Source organism: Helicoverpa zea, chromosome 22 (genome assembly GCF_022581195.2).
Source record: "Helicoverpa zea isolate HzStark_Cry1AcR chromosome 22, ilHelZeax1.1, whole genome shotgun sequence".
Lineage (NCBI taxonomy): Eukaryota > Metazoa > Arthropoda > Insecta > Lepidoptera > Noctuidae > Helicoverpa > Helicoverpa zea.
The window spans coordinates 3,110,390-3,134,149 of NC_061473.1; the positions used below are offsets into that span (position 1 = coordinate 3,110,390).

At 35.4% G+C, this 23,760-nt stretch overlaps 1 protein-coding gene across 1 annotated transcript in view; it reads left to right on the plus strand.

Moving 5' to 3' along the window:
* The first annotated feature begins 2,937 nt into the window (after window positions 1-2,937).
* The window catches only part of LOC124641397, a 153,321-nt gene continuing 132,498 nt past the window's right edge, over window positions 2,938-23,760 (plus strand). The window contains exon 1 of the mRNA XM_047179472.1: window positions 2,938-3,132. The gene's annotated coding sequence lies outside the window, so the exon portion shown is untranslated. The remainder of the gene's footprint in view (window positions 3,133-23,760) is intronic.

The window sequence follows — 23,760 nt, forward strand, 5'->3', positions numbered from 1 at the left end:
CACTCACTTAGAGCAAACAACTAACAAGAACCGCCATCAGCACAAATCTGTATGTGAAAAAGTCTGTCCAACCTAGAAGGGGTCGAGATAACGTAACAGGAGTGATATAGGGTTTTAAACATACATTCATACACAATTAGGAATCAATCGCGATTAACCTATATGTGTTACTGTAAAGGTAAGATATCTTTTTCTTCGCCGAAATTTCGTTCGAATTGCAACTGTAGCCACGAAAATGACACGAAACGTGACACGACACTCATACATTTCAGATCACATCGTTACGCACAAAATTGTCAAACAAAGTCTGGCATGTTTAGTTGAGGCTAGAGTTGATGACTTCTATGCCATTATACGCAAGAGATGTGCGTCCATGATGAGACGCTTCAGGGATAGTCCCAACAGTATCCTTGCTACACTGGCAGACAAAATTGAAGGACCGTTTATAAGACACTGGGCAAGTAGACATGTGCGTCCTGACGTCCATGTCAATAATTAATACATTTATAATTTGTGTTGTTTTTCTACTAACATTAGGATAAGGAATTACTAACACTTGTATGGATCTCTGATCATCCTCCGAGCCTTTTCCCAAACTATGTTGGGGTCGGCTTCCAGTCTAACCGGATTCAGCTGAGTACCAGTGCTTTACAAGAAGCGACTGCCTATCTGACCTCCTCAACCCAGTTACCCGGGCAACCCGATACCCCTTGGTTAGACTGGTGTCAGACTTACTGGCTTCTGACTACCCGTAACGACTGCCAAGGATGTTCAATGACAGCCGGGACCTACAGTTTAACGTGCCATCCGAAACACAGTCATTGGTGTCTAAGATATACTTAGAAAGTACATACAAACTTAGAAAAGTTGCATTGGTACTTGCCTGACCTGGAATCGAACCCGCGCCCTCATACTCGAGAGGTTGGTTCTTTGCCCACTAGGCCACCACGACTGTATGTTGTATGGATCTCTGATCTGAAATAAATAATTTATTATTATTATAAACACAACAACAATTGACACACACATTTACACTATGACTATGAGCTGCTATGAGTTCACGCACTTTTTGGCAAAGGGGAAAGCAAGGCATCTCCAGTTGGTAAGATTGTCTAAGCACTTATCACACAGTTCTGGTTTTTCATGAATATTCTTCATAATTTCACGTTATTTAACTAGTTACATATCGCACTGTATATAACGGTTATGTAACGTTGCGATGTTTTACGTTTTTTTTTATTATAGTGAAGTATTCGTGTGAGTAGTGATACTATGTGTACGAATTAAAGGGGATTAGTCTTACCTATTTATTTTAATATTTTATTTAATCAATTTTAATACATAAAATTTGGTTAAAAATATTTATTTTTTTACAGAAATGGGGGCAGTCTTTTTTGAAAATTTTTAAAAATTGGCTGAAATTCTGCAGTTTTTGAACGTTATAAAAGAGATGAACATGCCTTAAAACTACACTAGCTTAGACTTAGATGGAGTAGGATCCTAACCAATAAAGAACTTAACATGTAAGCAGTATCTCCCTTAATCTTCAAAATAAGACTTACTAGAAATTTCTGAAAAAATACAATTCCTCTAAACACGCCAACCCATGGCACCACTACACACACGTTACAGAAATACGTTCAACCCGTGCCGAGTCTGCGGGCTTTTATTGTATAACAACGTTAATGACTAAATAGAAAGCAACGCTCTGCTTTGTTTTTAAAAACATTATTAGTAAAACACACATTATAATTATCTGCGAGGCGCTAAACACTTAATTTTGCTTGTAAAGAAAGAAAGAATATACTGCGAAAGTGAATTGGTTTGCTTACGGCAAAATAGTTGAACCAATTTGAATTTAGTTTCTTACCAGTTTCATCTCCTTGAAAAGTTACTTTTCTAATGGTAGATTATATTCATAATTATTTAATGAATTCTATTATTTTTGGCCTCAGTGAAATAAATCATATGATTTTGATAAAAGGCTTTAAGATACGTCAAACTTTTTGTAGAAGGTGCGTTTTTACCACGGTTCTTGAAATAGTTTCTTCAGGAAAGGATAAACTTATTTGATTTTCACAATTCTGCTTATTTATTATTTTATTTCATACTTACTAAAACTATATTCAACTCAGTAGACGGATGAATGACCATGTTGATAATATAAGTACCTATAGAGATCTGTTCCATGCGCTAAGCAGCACGTGTTACCGTCAAGCCTGATTACACCCGGTGGTGTCGAATTCCTGACTTGTTTATATGTACTTAATCTGTTTATAAGTATGTAGAGAGGGACACAACAGTAGAGACTTGAGGGTGCCTCTCTAGGATATGTCCTACGTGCTACGAACGAAGAAAGCCAGGCTCTACTTATATGAAGAGTGACTTCTATATCAATTAATATAAGGGCCTTAAGTACGTATATATAGTCCAATTACCACCTTAATATACGTAGTAAGATATCCTAGACTCACTTAAGTTAACCTAACTACTATGTATCTAGTATTCCAGTTAAAGTCCTTTTAACTTAGCAGAATAATCGGCCAGTGTTAATTGACTATTAAACAACATAATAAATCCCTTGCTATAAGCAATTATGTCGGACTAATGCCAGTTCTACTAGCCCGTCTAAACGACCAAGGACAATAATAGCTAGTGACCCTAAACTGGTGACAACTGAAGGAAGAAACTTTTACTTATATTGAACGTTCTTATAGAGGGCAATAGTACTAGTTTATGTGAAGAAAATATAATAGGAGATACTGATTATGGCAAAATATAACTTACATAATTTTATTTATCCGATAGCAATTTATTCATATGACAAAAGGCTAGGTAACGAAACGCAAGCGTAAACCGGACCATCCGCTGGGTGCGCGGCCTGCGCGGGAGCATACTCGCCGAACAAGTTTCCGCTCTCAAGCCACCAGTTATGCGTGAGACGCCGCGGGGTGAGGACGTACCGTCCGTTTAAGTACCACTTAATATCGCCGTGCGTTCGGAAACAGTGTTACACAATTGTGCCCAACGTTTTTTTGGCGTGAATTTGTAAAAAGGTTTTAATTGATAGCGCAGTGCCTCATGTTTCTCGTTGGATAAATGCACGGACCTCGCAGCGCTGATTTTCTAAAGGTAAGCGATTGTTACACGGCCGAGTTGAGAAGGGCTCTATTACTATAAGCTATTTTAGCGGTTCAAGTTCTTTTCGAAAGGGTTAGTCGGGTTTTGCAAGGCGGATCGCATTCTGCGACTAGGGACCATTTGTCAACAATTATTGAGCAATGTGAATTTGAATTTTGATAGAATTGTGACGCTAGTTTTGTAATTCTATTATGTGTAGTTCAGGCAATCTCTCCGGCCTTGGCGAGGAATGTTGGCTTCATTTATGTGAATGTACTGTAAGTGGAGCTACTTCATCAGTTCAATTGGGTTTTATTTTGTGCTCAGGCGCAGCTTTCTTCGTACTTGTGCAATTCTCGTGAAGTTGCGATTTTTGTTCGTGAATTAATGTAGCTTGGTTGCTCACACGTCTGCAGCTCAGCGATTAAGCGACACTATTAAGTGAATTGCGATGCTAAGATTGTTAAGTCACTCATTATGTAAAGAGGTTTATTATGCTCGGTTTATAAGTCTGTAGTATTCCGCCTGGATGGTGACAGGACACGATATATTTAGACCAGAAGTTGAGGCAGCTTTTATTTACGTAATGCTTGAATACTTGAAACTTTTAGGTCAATGTTATTCTCAAGATGTTGTGAACAATTAATTGTTGATAATTGCATGCAAAGTAAGTTCGGTCACGGAATTGTTATAGCATCAAAACAATTATGAAAATATTATTATTTTTTGTTCCTATGTTTTTTGGTCCAAATGACTGGTAGAGCTGATTTAACGTTATTCTGAGCTGTGAGTAACGTTATAGATTTAATAGAGTTAGCTGTGAGTGTTAAGTAGATAATAAAAGTTTTACAAAGCTGTTAGAGACCAATATACCTATAGTAAATACAAAAAAATATGTATAGATCTATTAAATGACTCTACGTTGGATGCGGAAAAATGTACCTAGTTAGATAGATCTATTAACTAGTTGAAATAACATAGTGGAATGACGTTTTTATATGTCAATGTATATTAACTGTAGAATAAGGTTAATGAATATTTAACATTAATTTCCTCTCACTAGAATCTTCTTAAAATGATTTATGAATTTAAAAAAATATTTGGCTTCATGCCAATCTTTATTTTTTCGTCGGAAATTGCATTGATAAAGTTACCGGTACCACGAAACCACTCTATTGATCTTAAAACGAGGTCTCATTATTCGATAGTTAAATTCACAAACCAGATTATGTTATTTCGACTCCACAAAGATACACAGTTCTTAAATCTGTTTCTGAATAAACAACTCTAAATCATTGAGAATAAAGTTCAAGTGAACATGAAAATTTCGTTTCATAACATTTAGGACTGTTAAGAAAAATATGCTTTTATAACAACTTCATTTTTGCAAATTGATATTACGTGCTTGACCAAATGCGAAAATGAAGTAACAAAAACATGTAATGCTTGTAAGAAATGAATTTATACTTCTGTCTTTAAACAAAAATGGTCAAGTGTTCCAATATTGAAAGAATTTTGTTAATGAATAAACAATGTTTTGTTTCTGTTAATTGGTAATACTGAATTAGATTAGGTATAGCAGAACGATGTGTCACTAGAGTTACAACTATCATCTTACTACGTCTAATTCCTAAGATACAGACCAGATAATAGACATACAGATAGACAGACATGAAACTCTCAAAAAGTGTGTATGTATTTATGTATGTATGAATGTATCTATGTATGCAGTAACAAATTGTTTCCTAATACACGAACAGCTGGAAGTGAACTCATACACAAATGTATGAACACAATCATGACTAGCTAAATATTCAGCTATCGAGCACGCTATGTGTTAACGCTATGCTTTAATCGCGTGCATCAAGGACAGACGGACAAACAAGACTCAGAACACAGAATCAAGAGCTTTGAATTTGACTTTGACTAACTTAAGTTAGCTATATTGAATTGGGTGGTAAGGTTTGATAGTAATATTTCTGCGACATCATCTCCCGAGCCTTTTTCCAAACTATGTTGGGGTCGGCTTCCAGTCTAACTGGATACAGCTGAGTACCAGTGTTTAACATTAAGCGACTGCCTATTAGACCTCCTCAACCCAGTTACTCGGGAAACCCCTTGGTAATATTGGTTGTCAGAATTACTGACTTTCAAAGGATTCAGGGCATAGTTTTACAAAATCTCGGACCAGCAAGACACAAGTGACGTTATGCAAAAAGCCTTTAGGAAAAAATTAGATGGGTCAATCTGTTACCAAGTGATATTTGTTATCCATGTTGAGAGAGGTCTATGTATAGGGCTTTTACTGAATAGGCATTAACTGCTTTTATTTAAAAGGAACGTTAAGCGTCATTTTTTCTCGTCTGCAGTCTTTTTTATTCCACTAAAAAGTAGGTATAAAATCGTAAGTCTGCCTCTTAACCGATTTTCTAATAACAAATACCTAATTGTGTGCATAACTTAAATTCAGTTAATAGAAATTAGTCGCTCTGCCACTCTTAACGATTGCATTGATTCACGACATTACCAATTCTTGTTATTGGTCAATCAAACAAGATAATTTCGCGTACATATGTAACGTTTAATAATTTCTTAGTAGTAATTAGTCATATAAGACACGCGACCACGCCTAGCATACTTTTAAATTCATTCATTCATAAATACTGCATTTTCTAGGAATTTGGTCGGTAACATTGAATTGCAAATGTACTAGGGCGTCATAAAATTGGAGGATATTGTCGTAACATAATTCAATTTGATTTTCAAGGAATTGATTTTAGTTACTAGGTATTTGTAACCTAATTTGTTCTGGTTTGTTCTCAGAAGAACTGATTATAGGTAAAATTAGTGTTTGGAAAAATAAAAGGCGCTGGGAGGAACACTATATTAGGTCTTGAGTTTCGATCATTAATCAAAGTGCATCCTATTTCTTGAGGCAGAATTAAGTGGCAGATGCATTGTAAAAATACTTTTTTAATATTTCTTAAGGTTAACTAACTATTCCTTTTGTGAACTTTCTGCTCTATGAGATTTTTCTCCAATAACTATTTGATACTTAAAGACAAAATAAAAGGTTTCGATGAATTAAGAGCCTCCTCCTTTTTGGGAAGTGGGTTAAAACCACAACATTTATCGTTCATGTACTATTTTGATGATTAATATGAAGCAAGGAGCCTTCATTGTAGTTTATTTATAAGTTCCGCGTGGTATTTTTATACTTATAACACATTTAATGTTGTAATTCAATGACGTCACACTTCTGGTAGCCATTTGCAGTATTTTCCCACAGTTAGAGACATTATCTCCACGGTCATTCTTTGAGGAAAAATCTACGGAATGACCGACGTGTTTATCATTCATTTCGATTTTGGTTGGTTTTCAAAAGTATTTTTATACAGTTAATAATTTTAAATATCTGGAGTGTATCAGACTGAAATTATTGTTTAAATTATTTTCCTATCATTTGGATGATTATTGAAGGAAGAGATTTATTAATCAGTAAACAGTTCTTTTATAGACTTCAATAGTTTTGGAACCTAAATACCTGTCAATAAATTAACGATTTTCCACATTAAATAGTACCTACATAAATGATAATACCAACCCAAATTATCATACATTTCTACAAAATAACGACCAAATAAATAACATGTCTGAATATTTACACCAAATATCTTCATCTAAAACATTACTGGCACAATTACACAGAAAAAAAATAGTCGTAACTCAACGAGCGGCATAATTGTATCAGCCCGACTAAGTCTTCCTTCTAAAAAACGAGCGAAGCATTAAGAAATATCGTGTGAAATAACATTACGTTTTCAATATTGCATGCTTTCCTGTAAGCAGTAAATCAATGTATTAGAGTACTCGCAAACTGCAAACTTTTAGTCGGCCGATAGTTTATTTGGGCTCGTAAATTGGTATGTAGATGAATAGTACGCACATTAAAAAGTTCAGGTGTTTAGCCGGTATCAGACCGACTGTCATTGAACATCTTTGGCAGTCGTTACGGGTCAGTCAGAAGCCAGTAAGTCTGACAACCAGTCTTATTAAGGGTATTGGGTTGCCCGGGTAACTAGGTTGAGGAGGTCAGATAGGCAGTCGCTCCTTGTAAAACACTGGTACCTACTCAGCTGCATCTGGTTAGACTGGACGCCTTAACATATATGGTAAAAGGCTAGGGAGATGAGACCGACTGAAAACTTCGATTGGACTCAAGATTGTCCTTAAAAAAAAATGCAGTTGACCAAATAACTGTCGGCCGACTGTGTGTGCTCTAAATCAAATGTATTAAAGCGACCTCGATGCATCCTGTTACGTGCAATCGTTTCTAGGTTAGAAACGCCTAGAAATTGTTTGGCGCTTACAACTTTTTATAAAAGTTTGAAATATTAAAAAAAATGGTGTATATAGTTTTGAAATATTGTTGTTAATTATTCATTTGATTGTTGTATTCTGTGTTAGTGTTGTTTGTTTTTTATTCAAGTGGAGGATTGGTGAGATTTTTATGGATTAAGAAAGTAATGAACGTGATCGAGAACTGATGTGGATGTTGGTCAAATATGTTTCTGCAAAATCATGTTAAACATAAATAAATGTAAAATTAATAAAGTAAACAAAAACAGTCATATGTTGTAACGATGCTAATAAAATTGCCGATAAACTCGAATCTACATAACATCATAACGTAAGCATAAGAAATTATGCAATTCCAGTATTCGTGATATCATTCAAACTAGCTTACATTCAGTTTCGTGCATGTCTGTTTGTTTTGCTGTAAGAAACTGCTGGAGCGTTTGTGATGCAACTTTGGTAATAAAAAACGTGTTATGTTCTCCTTTATCGATTTACTTCAGTTAGTTCTAAGGCAAGGAATTTTGTTCGATACGCACGTCTGGCAATTATTGGGGATTCCCAATATGATTTTTGGTGAAGGAAACATGCTTGGTTTTTGGCTATTCACCTTTTGGCGATAAGTTTGACCACCTATTGAAACCGGAGGGAGCATCGGAGAGCACGTAAATGTCGTTCCTGCGCCTGATCTCTCTCCGGTCGTGTTGGATTGCCGTCCCATCGGGCTATATTATAAGGAATAGTGAGTGCACCTGTGTCTGCGCAAATGCTTGTGCACTATAATACATATGTCCTGCGCAGTTGGCTAATCTTCTTATATGAGAATAGCTGCCGTGGCTGACAGTCGGCTAGGAGGATATCATCATCATCATCATCATTATAGAAACGTGAAAAAGGTGTGAAAAATAAATAAAATTAAATATCTGTTCGTAACAAGTCTAACATCAATATAGAACTAGTTTTGTCTAAAAATATTAGCCAAATAAAAGATGTTGCAATATTATACAACGTCATTTGTTTTATTGACAGCAAAAATCGTGAAATTCCGGTTTTTTTCTTCTATTCGTATCGAGGTCAGTGAACTCTGCTAGTTGTTAATGAACTGTTTAGTTTTTTGTAATTAGGTAATCTAGTGGATAGTTAAAACATTGTTTGAGTTAAGTAGTTATGTTAATTGGTTTAACTAATAGTTTGTTAAGAAGGTCTTGTGTCAAATTATCCTTTTGTCAGGGTTTTTCTAATATATGTTAGTTATGGGCCAATGGTTGTATGTTTTTCTGTAGATGTACCAACATAGTTACTTGTGAGACCAAAACTCACTCAAAAGGAGTCTAGGAAATTCCCTTTATTTTATTAAATTATTTTTCAATTATTTATTAGTTTTTTGTGTAGATTGTATATATGTATGTATATATATATTTTAGGCACACGGTTAATGAAGCTCTTGGACCCAACGGCCTTATCATTAAACCTACTGATAGGGCAGTTGAGATTTAATTTGGCACTATTAAGGTGTTTTTTTTTTGAAAATCATCAAAAGACCACTCCTGCTGTGGGTGCAGCGTGAAGGACACATCGTGTTCCTTCTTAAGCCCTTTATGTACCAACTCCTTCGAACAATCCCACAGCCCAGGCTACCTCTAGCTGGCCTTTGGTGGGCGTTACAGCATTCATAATATAACGCTCAACACTTTAGTCTACCAAGAAAACCTACTTACTATAACCGAGCATAGAAAACGGTTCTGAAAATTATGTTCTGTCATCAATATTGACGGTAACTGTGTTTCATAGCTTTGAAACTAAGTTTATGACTTCAAGTCGCAAGTTATACTTGGGTTTTATTGCTGAACAAATATGTGCTGGCAGAAGGTTTACTATGTAACAGAATCTAGATTATAATATTGCCAAGAATTGGATCAGTTAAAATGAACCATGTAGGCTTGGAAATTGCAGGAGAGCCATAGTGTTAGAATACTTGCAGACAAATTATAAATAGTCGGTCGGCAGTTGATTCGAAAGTAGGCATTTTTTTTTAAAGAAAATTGTATCTCCAAACAAAGATCAGTCCATCTGATACCGTCTTAATACCTGATACCTGATCTGTAATGTGCTTACTTCCTGTCATCTTCATACTGATTTATGAGCCCAAACAATCAGCCGACTTTTTTGCAGTGTGCGAGTAATCTCAGAGTGACACATGGGAAGTCTTCTACTTATGCATATTTCGAGGAGTGTAGAGTTTTGGTTCTACTGTAATCTGCCTATTCTGTACAAAAACACTTAGGCACAATGGAAATAAACGGATTTCCAGTAGAGCCGAGTGTGGCGGAGATCTGTGCCAATGTTGTCTCGAGGTCACTGTAACAGGGTTGCAGAATGTTTGTATGTTTGTGTGTCTGTTTGTAGTGAAGTAACAACATGTTTAATCTGAACTAGAATACTTAAAGAGGATTATTTTTCGTTGCAAAAAGACTCGGAAACCACTGAACCGGTTTCAAATATTATCCTATCCATCATCATCCTCCGAGCCTTTTTCCCAACTATTTTGGGGTCGGCTTCCAGTCTACATATATGCTATCCATGTATGAATATTTATGAAATTATAACCAAGAAAATAAAAATCATATTAAGAGAGATCTCGATGCGATAGAAATTATGAGAAATGTTGATTTTACACAGCAGGAAACCAGTTTTAAGGCGTCAATGAATCGCTATATAAAGACAATCACATTTCCATACCTGTCAACTTTACAGTTAAAGTACCTGATTTATTATTATTATACCTATCTGATCGTCACGCTACTAAAACCCAAATCAAAACATAAAAGCTTATGTAAATAATATTGATGGTGTTTTCACGGGGATTTTATACCTCTATACTCATTCTAATATCGTTTTCGTTCGATATCGATTTTTGATTCCATATAAAAATATTGTACTATCGGTTGAGTTGCAGTCTTCATTACAAAAAACTCAGGTCCCAGAAATTTCTTAAACCCGCTTGACACCATTGGACATGGAATAATATTGCTTTACACAAATATTCTATCAATATTATCATCTTACTTTACAAAGTCTCAATCCAAAAGCATTCTTCAATACATACTTCCAATTATAGGTCCAATACACTGTGTGTCAAAAAAAAGGAACAAAAAAGTAAATAAACAAAGATTGCAAAACGCCGCGTACCTATAAAAGCAATTAAAGAACCCCAACGTTACGATATCAGGGGACTTGATAAATCTATCTTAAACAGCATCCTTGCAGACCTTATTAAATATAAATTATCTCTGTTTTAATATCAAAGAGCCCACGCGAACATTGAGCCAATCTATTGACTTTTTATTGTTGCCAGTTTCAATGTTGCCAGCGCTCGGAAATAAAACTACATGTATTTTAATCGTTTGTGCTAACAGATGCGTTTTAATTCGTTTTCTATGCTAATTTTCGAGCTAATATGAAGATGGGATGAGATTGTGTACGTTGATATAGAAGTGGAGTGAACTTTGAGAGATAAAGTTTGATTTTCAATATACTTTTAAAAATACTATGTAAAAATTTCTAATTTCGCATATTTTGTTAAGTAACATAATTAGCAGAATATTACACAATATTTATCAATAATTTTATTTCGATACATTTACATTTCGTAACGAGCCGATATTTTTGAAAGTGAGTGTAACGAATTCCGCGAATTAAATTGACAAATACGTCGCAAGAAGTTTATGCTGAGTTATAATTTTATGACATAGTCTTCATAAAAAAAATGTTTGCTATTTTCTATAGAAATAAATGGGTACCTTTATATGTTTTATTTTCTGTTCTGTTGGTCTATCGTGTGTCAAAAAATTCATAAATAAGGGTCATAGTAATGCAAACACCTCAAAGCCTGTCATAAAATCCGGCCAATTTACTAGTAATAAAATCATCATTAAATTGTTTCCTATCATATCCATCTCTTATCAGCCAACCACTGCCAACAACCCACTAAGTACTAAGAAAACATAAAACTCTAAGAGCTATTCTAAACCAGCAAAGTAAATAAGTCTTTAAAGAAAATAAAAACAGAATCTCCTTACACCATCTACGTTCTCTGCTACCCTAGTACTCTTAATTTATTCCCGACGGTCGCTTGTTTGAGAATGACATTATAATTTCTTTTTCCATTTATCTCATAACGTTTGGTGTTCATGCAAAGAGCTGGCTGTTCTTTTGTTTTTATTTTATTGCTGAAGAAGGCTCTGCATACATGCTAAGTTGTCCCTAGGTTATTATGGAAACTCGAAGGGGTTTGAAAAATGATAATTGGCAGTGAGTTTATTTTGGTTGCGTTTGAGGGACACAAAGCAGTAGGTAAATAGTTTTATTTTTCTTAGAAGTATAGATAGAGTAAGACTAAGCCAATTTTCAGACACAACACAGGTCAACTTTTCTAAATACAGTCACATCAGGAATACACTATGTATAAATAAAAAGTACTCAAGTATCAACAGTACAACAATTATAATTATTATGCAATGTCTAACAAAACATACCATACAATTAATTTTAAAACAAGCATACAAACAGACCTTCTTACAAACCAGCCCAATAATAAAGACAAGAACCCAAGAATACAAACACTACATTTAAAAAACCAACAGCTCACTTTATCTCGATTCTCGATCGTTTGTACCGAAATTATCTCGATTTGCAATCGAGAACTCGTAGTAGGGCAATTTATTTTGCAGTAATTTAAAAAATCGATGTGTGGTTCGAGAGATAATTTTATGAGTACCCAATAAGATAATGTTTCAAAGTATCGAAATATCAGATCAACGTTTAATATCGGTTGATGCTAATAATATTGTAGTTTGTCCGCTACTTTAATGAGAGTAAAATTGTGGGCATTTGTGGGAGTATCTTATTAGTGATAGTAATTTTGAGCTACGTAGGTGCTTATGCATTTTGACGAACTACTTTGGACATTATTCATGAAAAAATAAATATTTTGATAAGTGAAGTCTTATGTTTATTTAATTCGTGTTTTCTGATTGTCAATTATCTAATTGAAAATAATGAAAAAAAAAACAATTTACTATTCTCCCAGTTTTTATACTCCCTTTTTTAAAGAATTTAGCAGAATTCGAAAGCCTGTCACGGTTCAGCGTTTATTCACATTTTGACACCCCCACCAGCACAATCTCTTACATTGTTGTTAACATAACCTATTGCCAATACTCACTAAACAAAACAATTGCTAACAAGCCGATCCTTTCAAATAAAATTCCAAAATTCCTACTACTACTACTATCAGGACCAAAAACAAAAAACGATCTCTTTCTCGAATACAAATCCTAGAACCAACCCGAAACAAAAGACGATCTCTTTGAAAAAAATCCCCATACTTACATGCCAATAGAAACAGCACGTCGAACGATTTCATGAGCATATACTTATGTGTCGTCTATTTTTCGAAGGCATCCATTAACGCAAAACGTTACGGCGTGTGTTGTGGTAATGTGCGCTTGAGGCGGTGTGACATTCCGGACCTAGCAGATGTTGTGCGCCACTAGGGAACGAGGTAAGAAGGCTCAGAGATCTGGAAAACTGGTGAAATTACGTGTAAAGGCTCGTTAAATGTAGTTTGTTTTATAAGACTTGTAAAAAAATTCTATCGCAAGTGTGTAAAACAAATCGTTTCTTGCCTTTATAAACTATAACTTTTATGTATTATTTGAAGATTCTTTTCTCATTGCGCCATTTAGAAACTACTTCGCACAACCCGGTTAAAAGTAGCTTATAGCTTTCCTTGATAAATGGGCTATCTCAGGCCCCTTACTATCTACCGACATTGGAGAGGTGGTCACGCTGGCGAAACAACTTAGCAACACTGAAATACTACTTTTTCAAATTAGACCTGTAGTTCCTGACTTTACCGTGTTCAAACAAACCAACTCTTCACTATTTATAATATTTAGTGTGAGGGAGTGTCAGACTAAAATCATCATGTTCCTTCTTAAGCCCTTTATGTACCAGGGATTTTTTTTTTAACGGCGTCAAAAATCATCAAATGACCCCTCCCGCTGTGGGTTAGCAGCGGTGAGGGAGTGTCAGACTCTTACTGACTAAAAACCGTCGTGTTCCGTCATAGGCCTTTTATGTACCAGGGCCGCGGTATCTCTTTCGAACAACCCGCAGCCCTTATGTACCAGGGCTGCGGTAACTCTTTCGAACAACCCCGCAGCCCATGTCTTCTGCACCCTTCCTACACATTGTTCACATGCGCGCGCGCCACTCGTCCTCGATCCAGAGTTTTTGCTCGCTAAACGGATAGCGTTTTGTTTGCTAAGGACCGTGTTTGTGCGATTGTATGGCCGCTATCTGAAGGAGGCTTCAGTGGAATCTCAGTTATTAAGATCTCTTTATTACTGGGATAATGCAAGGGGGATAATGCAAATAGTGTTAAAATTGGATCTACATCGTTTGCACCACATTTAATCTATTTTATAGCTATATCAACAAGGTGGACAGACGACCTTATAAAGGTTGCTGGAAGACGCTGGATGCAGGTCGCCTCCAATCCAACAGGTACCTATCTGTGAAGATCTAAGGGGGAGGCCTATTTACAGCAGTGGACGTCCTATGGCTGAGATGATGATGACTACATCGTATAATTATGATGTCATTTCGTTTTTAATATTCTTCTTTTTGGTAAACGATTTCCCATAAAAGCAGGTTCTTAATTCGACAGCATATGTATTTTTCTTAATTTGTGAGGACTTGGATGACCAAAAGCCAACGTTAAGCAACCAATAACTAGTTTAGTCTTCGGCATCTAAATTATTATTAATAAGACTTGCTGTTTCATAAGTCGATTGGTACTTAACTGGAGTTTTGTATTTACCCCGATTGTGCAATATTATTGGGTTTTCCACGTGGAAGGAAGCTATCGGAGTTTTTATTGGTTTCTGGTTTGTAGCCGTAATTCAGACTTTCTATTACATGGTTCATACTGGCTGATCAGATATGGATAAGTTTACTAAATATGTACTTTTTTGAAGATGGGAAATTATCATATGACTTTAACGAGATTACCAAACTGCACAGGACTTGTTATAGTGCACAAGCATTTGCGTAGACACAGGTCTCAGGCACTCTCTCTCTCTAATATTATTCTCTCTCATAGCCAAATGGGACGGTACTTTGATACGACCAGAGAGAGATCGGATGACAATTACTTTATTGCGAAAGTAACTCTGTCTCTCCATTTATGTGTGGCACTTTAAATAGAAAATTACATACAGAACTAATAAAATGTTTGGTCCCTCCCGCTGTGGGTTAGCAGCGAGAGGGAGTGTCAGTCTCATACTGACTAAAACCCACCATGTTCCTTCTTAAGCTTTTTATGTACCAGGGCCGCGGTAACTCTTTCGAACAAGCTAGCAGCTATTAATCACCTGGATTTCTACTTACCCCCTCATACTCGCACAAGCGTTACATTTCTAGCACGTGTAACCATGTGTATGGCACTCATTAGATATTAAACACTTTCTCTGAAGCGCCGCCATATTGTTCGCTGAGCGCTTGCGCGTCACTCTGCTAATGAGGCTTCATTTGCATTAAGTTTTGTATTAGTTACTAAATTAGACTGCTGTCTTGTCACTGGTGTGAATGATATATTCCGATTTGATATAGATCTATACTTATTAATATAGCTGAAGAATTTGCTTCTTTGCTTAAACTCACTAATTTCAGGAATTGTGAATCCGATTTGAAAACATCCAGTGTTATATATGGCAAGGTAATCTGCAGAATTTATAAAAAAATATGCAAAATTCAATATTTTTGGGTACATAAATTCTCCTGGTAAGGAAAACCGTCCCCTCGAGGTCCCACTAAAACCGCGTGCAACAACTAGTAATAAAACAAACCAATCAGCAGCTCGATCATCAAGCTACACAGATAACATCAGCTAACACTCTGCTGCCCTATTTAAACTAATCTGAATGAAATAAATCGCTCTTCTAATTAACCCGTAATGCGAGACATTGCGCGAGCCAGCGATGGCGATACACATCAGTGCAGAATAAAGTATACACTTTATACACGCGAGCACGCAACGATACAATAAGTTCTGTTGGTGTAATTTTATGGGACTATGTGGAAAATAAAAAAGAGTGAGAAAAAGAGGGTCTATATTTAAGGTGAAAGTATATTTTGATCATACAGTTTTATATGAGAGAATAGAGGTATTTAGAGGGGTTAAAATCTGCCGGAGATGTGGGATCGTTCGAAAGAGTTATATGGACTTAGGGATTCAAAGGGCTGCAGAAGGAATGTGGTCGGTTTTAGCCAATAAATGAGTAACACTCCCTTCTGCTGCACAGGCAGTGGGAACAGCCGCCATGGCCGATAATCGGCTAGGAAGACATGATTAGTAAGCTGATGTTTCATTATAGACTTTTTTGATTAAATGTGATAAACTTAGGTACTGATCTAATTTAAAAAGTAGTCAGATAGTCTACGAGAAGTAGTCCGCGGTCAAAACTATTGACATAGCGACAAAACCAACCCCAGAAAATCACATGATGACATGCCAACAATTTCAAATGCACCGGAAATTAAAACTTGTTATTTTAATTTGATAAATCCACATCTGCTTGCATAATAGCTTGAGACATTTCTTCTTTATTACCTCCTGCTTTGTGAAATATTATGAAATTGACTTCATTCGAATGATTCGGTAATAAACGCGATTTGATTTTGAAAAGCAGAAGCCAGAATGATGACGAATTTTTTATTCTTTTAGCATTGAGTGCTAAGTGATTTTGCTAAGTGCGCTAAGTGAGCTAGTGCTAAGTGTTCAACAGATGTTTAAGTTTTTGTAGTAAGGCCAATAATTTCTTGTTTGAAGAATATTTGACACTAAATCGAAGTCTAGAACAAAGAGCCCTAGCTCATGGAGATTTCAACAGTTGAACCATTCTTAAAAATCTTCTTTTTTAAGTCAACAAATCATAGAACTTTATGTATTACAACGTTTTTTAATTATTATTTTTTACGGAAATGAATCTATATATAAATAAGTAGGTATACCATTACATTGCCACAAGAGTTTAAACATTCCGGCATTTTGTTAGGTAATTAATTTAAACAACTTCTCTTCTGTTTATCAATCCATTATCATAATATCTATCTCGAGGACTGTATAGTGCCCAGAGACCACACTTTAAACATAAATTAAGCATCGTCCTTTCAAAAGGACAAAAAGAGAATCTAAGCGGATTCCAAAGCGTAATATGTTATTAAAAATACATCAATTAGACATTAGCAAACCATCGGTCTGTTCGCGAATTTAAACGCTCGTTTGCTTTAACTGCGGTTAAACGAAGATTAATGATAACACTGTAATATATGCAGATTAGCTAATGTGCTGGAGGTAAATTAGCACTAGGAGAGAATAATATTTTATTTAAAAATTATAGACCAATATAAAAATGGGTTTGTGGAAAAATAATATTTTTTAGCAAAGACAAAAGTGAATCGCGCTTCACATAACATTATTATTATAAACGATAAAATTGGTATAGGCATTTATACTTACACATAGTTAAACATAATAATATACATAGGTCCTTATATACCTATAACTACACATAGGTACTTGAAACTTTGTTACTTTTTCATGCGAAAATTACTAAACAGATTTTGATGAAACTGTAGGTAGTCTACTCTATCCGGGTGCAGGAAGTAGGTAGTTCCCCGGAAAGCGTGTAAAACCAAAAGCAACAGCAACTTTAAGCATCAAGTTATATTTAGAAATATTTTATTAAATGAACGACGCACGTGTATCAATATCATAGACAGCGTTACACCTTAAAAAAAAAGCCTTTTGTAATGTGTTCATGCATTGTGCCCATCGTATTTTTCTAAGCAATATTGGCACGTGCTGTGTCAAAGCATCTGCCTGCAACATTTTACCATCCAATTTCAACCTTTCACCCTTAACATAAAGTTGAATTTTCACTGAACCATTTTTGCAGATGGGTCGAATCAGCTGGTGACGAAAGGTATTGTAATTTGAGCTTAATTGTGATTGCAATAAGGGTGGTTTTTAGGGTTCCGTAGCCAAAATGGCAAAAACGGAACCCTTATAGTTTCGTCATGTCCGTCTGTCCGTCTGTCCGTCTGTCCGTCTGTCACAGCCGATTTACTCGGAAACTATAAGTACTACAGTGATGAAATTTGATGGGAATATGTGTTGTATGAACCGCTACAAAAATATGACACTAAATAGTAAAAAAAAGAATTGGGGGTGGGGCCCCCCATACATGTAACTGAGGGATGAAATTTTTTTTTTCGATGTACATACCCGTGTGGGGTATCAATGGAAAGGTCTTTTAAAATGATATAAAGTTTTCTAAAAAACATTTTTCTTAAAGTGAACGGTTTTTGAGATATCAGCTCTCAAAGTCGTAAAAAGTATGTCCCCCCCCCTCTATTTTTATAACTACGGGGTATAAAATTCTAAAAAAAATAGAGGTGATGCATGCTAATTAACTCTTTCAACGATTTTTGGTTTGATCAAAGTATCTCTTATAGTTTTTGAGATAGGTTGATTTAACTGTAATTTACGGAACCCTTCGTGCACGAGTCCGACTCGCACTTGGCCGGTTTTGTAATGAATGTGTTACAATACGGTATGTTACGTTTATTGTGAGCTTTGAACATCTGCGTTGACCTTTGGGCCAGATGGCAAATTTTTTTCAGGTAATATTTGAGCACGTGGTGTTCATCTATTGCATTTTGGGGATATATGATTTTCAAATTAAGTAATTTATGCAAAACATACTTAGGAACGTAAACTATCAAATGGAGCAAGAAATAATAATTTGCACAACACTTACTGCATTCATAGACTTTGGTTATAAAAGCTTTTGATAAAATTTATGAAACAGCAAGTCAATTCAAATTACATACTTTATTTTTAAATTAAATACATCTGTTAACCAGTTACCTATACGATCTGTATTTTTTGTAATTTAAGTAGAGCCCTCAGATGATAAGATCGCAACTACGATACCAAAAAGAAAATACACCTTTCACCCAGCAAAAACAGTTTTTTCTATCTAACAAATCTTTTGTAAAACAAAGAGGCGGCATAGTAAAAGTAAATAGTAAATGAACAGTTTTATGTGATACCGTGAAACGACGCGTGCGCAGTGTGTGAGTGGCGGCGCTTTTGATCGCTTCATCAAAAGAGTTAGGGGTCTGTGGTGTAGCGGGAACGCTTTTTCAGTGTGTGTATGGTTGGATATAATTTTCTTTTGTTTTATGATAGGCTTCTGATGGCAAATAAATAAGGGTACCACGTCGAGTAATTGAGTATATATGGGTATTATATGGTACAGGGGCAGATCAAAAAATCATTAAAAAATAGAATACCTTATCTATTGAATAGTCTGCCGGCAGACATAAGGAGTGAAACTAATACAAAAAGATTCAAGCGTAAATTAAAATTATATTATTTAGAAATTATTTAAGTTTTATATATGTAATTGCAAGTTAAATTATCTATATAGTATTTAGTTTTAAGTAAATTTAATTGTTATTAAAGATACTCACTGACCCCACAGTCAAACCATTACAACGGTTTTGTGGGGCTTAGCATATAAGATGGCTACCTTTGTGATATAAGATAAATAAATAAAATAAAAATAAAAGATTTTGAGAAAAAAAAAAACATATAAAATAGGTATGTGTCACCCGTTCCCCGAACAGATTGGAAACAAGGCAACTAGAAGTACCAATATTTTTCGACTAAGTCTAAAAACCTAATTGTTATTTTGTCTACTGTAATAGTTAATTTTAGCGGCTCTACATTTCCTTGAATATATTCACACATGATGTTAAATATACGGAACCATGATTTCCCACACTAGGTTAAAATTCAAGTATGTTATCGTAAATTCGTGCGAACGTCGTCACGCTCTATTTGAGCCGATCGAAATTTGGATGCGTGCGCGCTTGTGCCACAGTCAATATTTGTGTAATATCGAATATTTCATCAATTGCACCTTTACTGTTGATAAAAATCGATTGTTTGTGGTTTGAGGCAGCTGTATAAGTGTGTTAGTTTTTGATACATTGAATAATTTTGTGGTAATGTGGCACTTCATAGAAATAGTGTGGACTTGAGATGAGGTGCAACTGAATTTCCTTGTAGATTTTGATCACTCTTTACATGACGAGTAGGCTTTTTCTGCCTACGTAAATGTCGAAAAATTTTAAGTTACTTATTTATTTTCACTGTTATACAAACATAACTTGCATCACACTAGACTGAGGAGGCTCACTTACTTAAGCCGTGTTTCCTCAAATTCAGCATTGTGAATCATTTCGTCATTGTTTCAAAAATAACGACAAAACGCATAAAAAGCGGAAAACTATTGGACAATGGTGTCAAAGTCAGAGGTGCCGAATCTTGCGCAACTTCAGGTGTCAAAAACTTTTTTCTGAATGACATTCCCATTGAAAACTATTCATCGAATCGTCACGTGCGTAAATGTTATGGTAAATAGGTGGTACAAATTTATTTTTTGCCGTCAAAGAAACAGCAAACGATTTTTTTTGAACCTTAACACTTAAGAAATAGGTGCTTAAATGAGTTCAATTTCGTGTGCCCACCGCAAACGTGTCTTTGGTAAGACGTTGACTTACAAAGTTGTGTTTGCCGTTTGTAGGACCTTATGTAGTTGATGTAGAAGTGGTTTTCGTTCAGCTTGGAATGGTTAGTGGTAAGTTCAATGAACCGAATCACGGCTAAGTAAATAAATAGGTGGCAGCACGTTTTAGATGCAAGTGTGAAAAAAACGCGATCTGTTTGCGGTACTCGGCTAGAGTTAGATAATTTAACTGTTAAAGGAGGAATGGGATGAAACTGCTGTTACATTGTAAGACTACAAAGAAACTGTTAGTAAAGAAAATTGGAAATAATGGATCTAGGTTTTTACAAAGATTGTACAAAGAAGGCTTTTATTAACACTGATCTAGATAAAAAAAAATCGAGGAGCCATTGGTTCAGTTAAATATTTTATAACACTTACAGCCAGTTTCTTCATCAAAAGTTAAAACCAAAGTAAAAGTCAAAGTAATGTCTAAAGTAAAAGTAACGGTCAAATTCAATTTTTCTATTAGTTTTACTGTCACTTTAGCCTTGAAAAAACGTATTTGACCGTTACTTTTACTTTAGACATTACTTTAACTTTAACTTTTGATGAAGAAACTGGCCGTTAAACAATCAAAATACCATGTAACTATTTCTCAAAATACTAATCATAGCTTTACAAGAAGAAAGCTTGTATTTCGAGGTGCTTTTCCCAAACAGACAAAATATCCAAAAGTAAAATTAGTTAGTAAAATTAGGAACTATATGTGTCGATCTATCATGGGGTCAAGCAATGCTTGAAACGATTAGTTCGTGGATGGGTGACCATTTATATCATGAAGAGTTCCTCTATGTTTCGGTAGGCGCGGTTTTGAACATCTTTGGCAGTTGTTGACAGAAGCCAGAAAGTCTGACAACCAGTCTTTGGCTTGCCCATGTAACTTGGTTTAGATAGGTACTAACTCCATATTAAAAACTGGTACTGGCGGATCCTATTAGTCTTCAATCCGATCCCAACATAATTCAAAAAAGGCTAGGAACATGACCTCTAAGAATACAGTAACATCTTCAAATACAAGAAACCGTTGCAAAATCATTATCTTCGAGTTTCGATAACATACTTCGCATTGTGACTTAGCTTCATAACAAGATATGCTCGTGTCTACACTGACCTCTATGGTCGAGTCTGTAACATGATTGCGAGAAATTGCTGTACTTATAGTGTTTTTTTTTTATTATGTTGTAAGTATGTTCTCTATTGGTGTACGGTTATAATGTTGGCACTTCCTTTCTGTTTGAACTTCGAAATTAGAGGTTAGGTATTGTTTTACGTAATTTTTGGGAGCTTCTTAGATAATTCAATTGTATGTTTTGATGCGTGGGAAGTACCTTGACCTGTCCTTGTTTTTGGGGATAGCCCATTTTATCCTCAGATTCTTAGAAATTATTTCAACCTGTTCATTCTGGGATACCTATAATTATGTGAATGTTGTAGGTTTAGAGAGAGACAAAACATATTGCATCTCAACAACTTAAATATAAATACTTGTATCTCAGAAGAAAAAATTAAAAGGTGGTCAAAATGCGGGCAGAAAAAGTACAATTTTCGTCAAATATCTTTGCCACTCAAGTCGGCCATTTGACGCCTCACGTATATGCAGAAGTGTTTTCATTCTGTTTGACTCGCGAAGACACTAGTACTTTGGTATTACTAAAATCCGCTATAGCAGGAGTGATTACATGTGAAATGATCAGTGGGAGGCGCCTGACAATAGATTGCAAACGACTGCGGGTCATCTTAATGCCAATAGTGATTGTAATCAAGACGTTATTGTTTTATTTATGTAACTAAAAACATTTCGTTAGTGCACTGATGGTTTAAAAGACTGTCAGGATTTAATTTAAAGTAAAGAAGCAGAGTCTTTAAAATAAAAAAGACTTTTCTACACTTTCATAACCTTACTTTGTCCATTGTCGATTAAGATCTTAATAGTTTCCTCGGAAGGCAAACAAAGTCATGAGCAAAATCCGATGCGTCAATATTTTCCTTTTGAAATTGATATCTCAATCTCAACTGTCAATTTTCTGTGTACTCTGGTCATGCGCGCGCGCTCTTTACGAATACCAAGCATGACCTTTGTGACGTCACCAGTAAGGTCAATGACATGAAGTTTAGTATAAATAGCACATACTTAGTATGTTTTATGTATGATCACCCTAGCATAGCCGAATACTAATAATAACTTATATCTTGGTTTAGATTGATATCTGTTCTACATATTTTCGAAGAACATCATGCAAAAAATATTGTAAGTAATTTTTGATGAAACTTAAGTCTTAGTAGAGCAATCCTCACTTACATAAAAATATTGTAAGAAAGCTCTACATAGGTAGATTTATTGTACAAGTGTTAAGTGTAAAACTGTGAATAGTAACCGTCTTACCACAAAAACTTTTAACGTCAGTTTAAGACTTGTCTAAAAAAATGTCAAATTATGACGTTGAATTATGGTTCATTTTGGAGCCACATTTTTTTTAGACAAGTGTAAAACAGTTGCTAAAGTTTTTGTAGTAAGGCCATAAATGTCTATACCAGTGAATATAATATTTATCTGACTAAATAATTATTTCCTTACACAGAATAAAACAATAAAAAAATATCTCATAAATAAGTAATTCCCAAGAATGCAAGCATGAGCTAAAAACGTAGTCATAAAATACAACCGATTTTATACCTATTACAAAATATTACGGTCAATCCGCGATAATAACATGGCCACCACACTAAAACGCAGTAAAATACGATACGACCCGATTCTCAGTTGACTGACATTTGTGTCCTACGTTATGCCAGGATGTGACGTCAATATAGCTGTATTATTTGTATATTGGAAGTTCATGATTAGGTTTTAAATGTGACAGTTGTTGACATACTTTCTTCGTAGTCTTCATGGCTTGCGAAAGAAGATGGATCCGTCCAGACCGCTTGTAGGCCATACTGGCTAAAGGAAGATCAGTCAGCTGCGCAGGACATGTTATAATGCACAAGCATTTGCGCAGACAGAGGTGCACATTCTAATTCTGTAATCCTTCACTCTCATACCAATAAGAACGGCAATTTGACACATTTGCGTCTTCTCTGATGCACGGGTGTATCAATCACCGACTCTGAGTTGTCACCAACGGACTCTTATGCGGAAGCTTTGTGAAACCCACAAAGCTATTTCACTCCGACCCGGGAATTCAATGCTACTGCTAAACCAACGAGGATTCCATTGCATATAGGTAAACGAGAAATACAAAAATCGATATATCAATATATTATTCTGGTCTTTATGTTCTTAAAATAATACTTGTATTGAGGAAACCGTCGTCACATTAATTTTATTCCTATTCAGTTTCTCAAAGGTGTACCTGTATTGCACCCACATTTCGCGATTTGCTTATGTTTAAGCCTATAAAACAGGCGCGCCCGCGCCGGCCAATTGATACTATACTCCAGTTTTATCGATTATGTTGAAAATACTATCATTATTTGTTTTATTGACCTATAAACTATCCCACTTGCTTGAAACTGGCACAATAACTCAGCTGTGTTTTGCAATATGAAACAATTTCAGCAGGGTACGCGTGGC